Consider the following 8,089-nt stretch of genomic DNA (forward strand, 5'->3'; position numbering starts at 1 on the left):
TGCAAAAACAAATGACTCACGTAACAATAAGACATTTCGAATGAGTGCATAAGGAAAGAGAATGTTTAAAATATGAATATTTGACAACAGAGTGAAAAATATTTATAATAGTTGTTTAAAATTCCCTTAAAGGGGAATTCCAGTGCAGTTGAAAGTTATTCTGAAGTAAGAAGGACATTTTCAGCACAATGATAAAAATCTGATCAAAATTGGATGAAAAATAAAGAAGTTATAAAAATTTTCAGGAAACAGTTCTTGAACAGTCAGTATGAATATGTACATAGTGAAGTAATGATGTCATCCCTTTACAACTTGCCATATATAGTTTATACTTACAATTTTGAAATTCCCAGTTGTTCATTAAACTGCAATGACACCAAAGCCTCAAATCCTGATAATCTCACTGATCATTATTTTGAAGTTATTCAACCAGGAAAAACGTCATGTTTCACACTCCAATAACAGAAATATTGAATATTCTTGTTTTTCGTGTGTACATCATCAATGGAAAATTGTGAGGTGATGACATCATCAGCTCACTCATTTGCATATTCAAATCATTTGCAGGAGGACTGTTCTGCTGAAATTAGCAAAACTTTACAATTTCATAACTTCCCTAATTTTCATGTGATTCTGTTCAAATTTATACTGTTGTACTCATAAGATTTTTTACTCTAGCTTATTAGTGAATTCCCCTTTTGAACTTTCAAGGTACATAAAACTGTACCCCATGGATGACCAGCTAGTACAGCTGAATGTAGGATATCTAGCCATCTTGTACAGATGGTACATGAAAACAAACAACCAAAACAAACAAAAGAGACGAAATTAGCACAGGGACATCTAGGATTTCAGTCCACAATACATGCAAAGGTAGAACACACTGAGGCTACAGCACGTTGATGACAGCTACATGATAAATAGAAACCAAATCTCCTTGTTTTTGCTTCTGGACACAGGAGCTGGGGTAGAGCAGTATCACGTACCTCTGTCGCAGAGTGATTAGTATCACATCATTCTTACTCTGCACTGGTTTGAGAATTAATTATATAAAATGGCTTGGTTTGCGGGGGGGGGGGGGGGGGGGGGGGTAGAAATATCAATATTGCATCGCACTTGCTTTGCATAAAATCTGCAAATTGAACAGCATCCCGGCACTATACAGCCATGTTTCTCCCAAAATAAATCTAAGATTGACTAACTCTTGCATCGCAATGCAGACTGCGACAGCTAGTGATTGTTTTGTGTCTACACGCACAACGGTTATTGGTTTTCGGATCACGTTGCACGAAATCAATTTTTGAAGACCATCAGTTTCGGGTGTGTGTAAATAGCCTACTTTGTACTACAGGTGACTCCCGTCATAATAAAGTCCTCGCGACCAGCAGCTTTCGTTCCTCATATTGAAATTCTGTTACACCTGGAGGGAATTTTCACCATAAACTTTAATGATAGCAATTTTGGGACCTGAATTATCACTTCATTGTAGCAAAATTTCATTAAAACAATGAACGCTCTGTATAAAATTGTCCAATGTTGTCGAGTGAAAAGAAATCCTCCTCGGCTCTGATGGCAGTGAGGTAGAATACAATATTATTCTTTCTATCTGTAAATGCAAAGTACGAGATTTTGGTCCAAGCCATGATTGCTTTCGCTGGGACCATGCCTGTTCAGTTTTACTGACCCTTTCATCAATCTTGAGTTTTGAGCACAACCGATAATCTTGAGTGCATTACAGCTAGAAACTAGTGAGAACTTGAGCACTAGCAATGGGCTCATTTTGTAGAGTCCATTATGCATGTAAGAGAGAGAAAAAAAAACAGAGAGGGAGCTATGGAAGGAGAGAAAGACAGAACGAGCAAAAGAAGAGAGGGGAAGAAAGAGGAGAGAAGGAACGAGAGAACAGGGAAAAAAACAATGTGAGAAAAAGAAACAACACTGGTTGCCATACCACAATGCCATTACACCTACTCACATGCCATGATCTACAGCACTCAAGGAGGTCATAATGCAGAGAGGATACATTTGGAAAACATTGGTGGTGAATTAAGTATCGATCGATTCCACTCGGTAAGGAATTCACTCTCTCTCCCATTTGAAAGGTCTTTCCTCTCTCCCTTTTTTTTTCCTTTTTTTTTTTTTTTTTTTGGTCAACTTCTATGATTGTGTATGCCTTCCACGAGCAGCATGATTCTGACATGTTTTCAGCACAGAAGGGCTGTTAAAGACGTAATTTACAATTTGCAGATGGAACAAAATCCAGCATCAGTGCTTTAGAATAGTTCTAAAATGTAAAGTTAGGGATTGAAACAACCACTGTAAAAAATTTGAATCAGTACAATCAAAGTTAAGTATCGTTAAATATACAAAATTTGAATCAGTACAATCAAAGTTAAGTATCGTTAAATATACAAAATGTGAACAATAGTTATAATAAAAGTGTTTCCAAACTAACCCGTCTACAGTTACGGTTTATTGAGAAAAATACAGATACAGTATTCATCGCATAATCGGGACAGGTTGGGAGTAGCAAACACGGCCCCTTTAAGCGAGGTGCCCGATTTCGCGATGAGTACTCACCATACACTAACGGCATACGACATGTACATGTAGTGCACACACACACACACACACACACACACACATGCATACTGACATACTGTACATGTACATGAATACACAACACGCTACCCCTCGGCGCGACCCTCCAGCTCTCCCTGCATTCTCGCAATAGAGTAATCGCAACCGGGTTCGATTCTTCTGTCAAACACGCGTGTACACGTAATCAATGTCAGCTCATAGTCTAGATTCATAAAACGTTACGTATTCGCACATACATTGAACCCTTCTCATCTTTCACGCTCTCCCTCCCACTCTCTCCCCCATTTCACTGAATACGTAACTGTTCATAGCCCTCATTTCAATCATGTAACTTTTGCCCAGTCACAACTGAGGAAGATTGTGACGTACACACAGATCACAGTGCACTGTACAGCTGTATTGAAAGTTGAAACCAAAGACAGTAGATAACAAGATACGAAGGCGCGCGATTAAACAATGGACTTTGCCCTCAGAGTGTATGACTGAGATTAAACAACGCACACAGCCTGGGCTGTATGAGCGAGGCATGTTTTTTATTGGATGTGAGTCGAGTAGGAATTGCAAGCAAGCACATGGCTTTGCTTATGTAGGGAGAAGAATGTTCGCGAAGGCATGTGCTTTGCAATGGCATGGATACTTATACATGGCGCTTTCTTGGCTATGCATGTACATGTACTGGATGGACGGAGGTCAAAACACACCAATCCGAAGCTTGCTTTGTAAGTTTGTTGTAAACGACAACTGATACGGAATCTTTGAAATATTGTTGTGGTATTTTGGTAGATTTTTTGTGTAAAATATTAACAAAATCAAAGATCGCTTGAAGAAAAATTGTCCCGTTTATCAGAGGTCCCCGCCCGACTATCCAGTGAAAATAACGTGCGTTGGAAATGTTTCTTGGAAGCGTATATCATTTAAGCGAGGATCCCGATTATCAGATGCCCGATTATGCGATGAATACTGTATCTCCTTATAGTTTAGGCTTTGCCTGACACAAAAATTGTATATGATAGGACGTTTTGTGGTACAACAGGGCTACACATATGCAATAAATGTCATATCTTTTTTAAATCACTGTTCCCAAAGGTAAACAGGATTTTTAAGTAGCAACATACTGAACATATGTATGCCATTTGTATTTCGTGAGTCTTTCTTTTTCGCAAACTGGGACTTAAAGACAATTTCGTGAGTGGTTTTAAAGTCACAATTGTGGAGTATAGTAATGCATTGGGAAATGTTGTGTGCACGCTGCATTCATGTCGAGAACAAAGGTGATAATTTGGTGTGTTGTTAAATTTGTGAATAGTACCTGACTCACAAAATTTGCGAAAATAAAAACCCTGCAAAATTTATGGCGTATACAGTACGCCAAGAGCCAACAATTACCGCACAAAATTGGTTGACTGTCAAAATTCAACTACAATATTTAAAGCTGTCTGTTTACCTATCATCAAGGTGACACAACATTTGCTCCTTCAACAACTGCTCCTGTCTCATTTTTTTTCAAGAACTTAGGGTAAGGGTTAGGGTTGTGATAGGTTTTAGGTTTAGTTTAATGTGAGGATTAGGATTAGGGTTAGGGTTATGTTTGTGGGTATATTCCATGCCTGGCTAAGGATACAAATATTTCATGGGAGCAATTGTCGCAGGAGCAAATGTCATGGAACCATTATCAACCCACACAGGATGTGATTAGTTATCCCATAACCCATATGGGGATGGTGGGCATGTATGTTTTCATACAGTGATACATTCACATCCTTTACATCTTTTTCTCCTTCTTCTTTTTTTTTTTTCATACGGACAAATACTCGTCCATACTAATTCAGATATCACACCATATTTCTCTTTATTTCAAAGACAGATCCTCCTAGACCCGGTCACTAACTTGCTCCAACCTTTTATGGACACATCAATTACAAGAAAACAAGAAGAAGCCCAAAATCTTTATTTGCCCACATTTCAATTAAAAAAGGTGAAGCCTCTAAAAAGAAAATGATGTCGATTTCAGCAGCTACACTTTAATAATAAACCTCAACATCCTTACCCGTGTAATAAGCATTTTGCCATAATGGCCTCTGTTCCAGGCTTTGCAGTCAATTTAAAGCTTTCTGGGATGACTCCCACAAATGAGGCAAACGTCATAAAATTTGCTCGTTGATGAATCTGACATATATCACTTGATCATATGAGACTGGACAACCCTGTAGATTGCTTACGAGCATTGCAATGGAAAATGGAATGAGCGCGTACAAGCTCTTTTATGATGACCACAAATTTGAGGTAATAAGGCTGGTAGAAGTGAAGGGGAATTATTACTGACAACTTTGGCTTGTACGCTCTCTCTCTCTCTCTCTCTCTCTCCCGGAAATTTCAGAACAACCAGAAATGCCTCCTTACTATCTGAACTGTTAAGAATAAAAAGTGATTTCCTTTTTTTTTTTACTGTTGTAAATTGAGCCCTTTTTGCTTAAGAATCCCAAAAGTGGTTTGCCATGTTAAGCTTCTGAACAAGGATGTTGTCCGAGTAGAATGAGTATCCACAAAAACTAAGAAAGGAATGGAAAGAAGTACAGGGTGGAAAGACACCACTTCAGTGAATGTAGATTTATTTTCAGTGGTGCCAGTGGTAAGCTGTGTGACACTGTCAAGTCAATAAAGAGCATATAAGATGGTAAAAATAGCCACTACTGAAACATGCTATCTACAGAAGATGTGAATATGATGCCATCATATAATTTTCCCAAACAGTAAATATTCCACTACTCATGAACCAACCATCAATAAAACAACAAAGTCCTCATTTCTGACTCTCTTTGTGAAATAAATTCACTTTGATGTTTTCTCCAATTTGATGATATCCATATTGAATGGTAGTTTCAAAACATTAATCCTAATGGTACAATACCTTCTTTACATTAAAAAAAAATCTCATAATCACAATCAAATGTCTACCTGTTGATGGCAAGTCAAAAACACAGAGCTCAAATTGGGAAGTTTCTATAGACAATAGGAGGGAAACATTCAACATTTTGGGATTTTTTTCAATTAATTTTTATGAATTACACAACACACGGATGCAGCCACAGTTTCGGCAATCTAGGGGTCTGTTTGGTGAGACTATCAACTCACAGCAAACAGAGAAAAGCACACACGAAGGAGTGTAAACATTGTGCTTGATTTATCAGCCCCTCCATCAAACGTGTCTGATGTGATAATTCGCAGACCACTAGCCATCCCGGACATGAACCAAGGCGAGTTTCTGATTTTATGAGGGAGAAAAAACAAACCAAAACAAAAAAACACTCTGTGCCTGAAGATGCGTCTTGGAACATAAACAACACATCTACATTTTCTTTTTATTCGCTTTTTTAATACAAATTTTCCTCAGGCGGTAGTGGTAAGTGCATAAACATGTACTGAAATTCTAGTAGTTATAGCAAGGGGGTACATACAAACTAGGTATCAAATGTGACCGTGCACCTCAAAACGAACATAAAGTCGCACACACTGATTTTGCGTGAGGACGGAAAATAAGTGAAAAGGGTCAACCTAGCCGAACTTGACTTTTTCATATTTTCTGAAAGAGCGGGTCTTCTTTGACATTATGCTAAAATTTGGTATCATAAAACGGACAGGAAAGTGTGGTTTTTTAGTAGTTTATCTCAAACATTTTCGGTAGAATAGTGTGATTAGGTGTGTCTTTGGAATCCCTTTTTCATTTCTGAAAAACCTTGTCCACATTCTTCACTTTCAACTCTTATAACTTTTGAAAGGATAGTGCTACTGCTTTAAAAATTGGCATTAATTATGGACAGAATGTGTTAATGAGGCATGCTTAATTTCACTTTAATCTGATAATCCCTTTATTGTTGTTACTCTGGTGGTTTACTTCCTGTTTTTTGTCCCATGCATCGCACAGCCAGCACGGTTTGGTAAAGATTAAGCGCTTGAATAGACACTGTACTTCAGAGCCTCTTTTCTCAGTTCACGCTTTTCCTGAGTTTGTGCTTTCTTTCCAATATTTAGATAGGTTAGAAGAGTCCATTTGATTTGAGTTATACATCATTTTAAAGCTTAAAGTCTGCTCTTTCAGAATATGGTCTTAACTAAAAATTCATGTCTGGCGACTTTTTGTTTGTTTTGAGGTGCAGAGTCACAAATAATCATAAACTTGTTCCTGTAATAAATCAGTCAATAAGTCCTATCATGTGCAATAATACATACTGTATATAGATGGATCTTTAACAACACCTGATGACTACAAGAGTGAGCATTTGCAGGATATTGCCAATAATGTGTGACAGTTTACTACAACAAACAAATACTGCATTTTAGCAGCAATAGCAAATTGTATAAGATATTGAATGTGCTTAATGTATATATGGCCCTACCCATCCCCCCCCCCTCCCCGACACCAAAAATTAACAAGAAAAAACTTCCACTCGCTTAAGGGGCACTCCACACGATTTTCATAATTTCACATCATGTAGTACATAAATCAACAGCTCCATGTATAGATTTGTGGAATTTATTGCGGCGCTTGAAACCAATACTCTGAAAAAATCTAAACAGATTACACTGAACAGTGTTGATGACAAAGGAGCCTCACATATTTCAGAAATGTAGCAGTGTAATTCCATTACAATACCACTTGCTAAACAAATCCACCAGTGTAGAATCAATGCATGCCTTCTTATTTTGTTCTGCTTCCTTGAGCCCTTCGACTCACGCGTTCTGATTTTGAGGCTACCATGTCATCATCCTTGTTCATTGCAATTTGTTATAAATTTTGAAAATATTCTTATTCCTCATCTCAGTCACTACAAATTCTGAAACTCTGTACTCAGTATAGCTAATTCATAGTTGTTCAAATGTGGAAGTCTGAAGATCATCAAGAGGTCCCCTTTAAACTTTGATATTACAGTATTCATCGCATAATCGGGCATCTGATAATCGGGAACCTCGCTTAAATGACATACGCTTCCCAGAAACATTTCCAATGCATGTTATTTTCACTGGATAATCGGGCGGGGACCTCTGATAAATGGGACAATTTTTCTTCAAGCGATCTTCGATTTTGTTGATATTTTACACAAAAAATCTACCAAAATACTACAACAATATTTCAAAGATTCCCTATCAGTTGTCGTTTACATCAAACTTACAAAGCAAGCTTCGGACTGGTGTGTTTTGACCTCCGTCCATCCAGTACACGTACATGCATAGCCATGAAAGCGCCGTGTATAAGTATCCATGCCATTGCGAGACACATGCTTTCGCGAACATTCTTCTCCCCTACATAAGCAAAGGCACGTGCTCGCTTGCAATTCCTACTCACATCCAATAAAAAACATGCCTCGCTCACACAGCTCAGGCTGTATACGTTGTTTAATCTCAGTCATACACTTTGAGGGCAAAGTCCAAATTCCTCATCTCTGAGTGTTTCAACTTTCAATACACTGTGATCTGTGTGTATGTCACAATC

The sequence above is a fragment of the Diadema antillarum genome, unplaced genomic scaffold, assembly GCF_040938485.1.
Source record: "Diadema antillarum isolate AM-2024a unplaced genomic scaffold, OU_Dant_1.0 seq00001662_RagTag, whole genome shotgun sequence".
In the NCBI taxonomy this organism is placed as follows: domain Eukaryota; kingdom Metazoa; phylum Echinodermata; class Echinoidea; order Diadematoida; family Diadematidae; genus Diadema; species Diadema antillarum.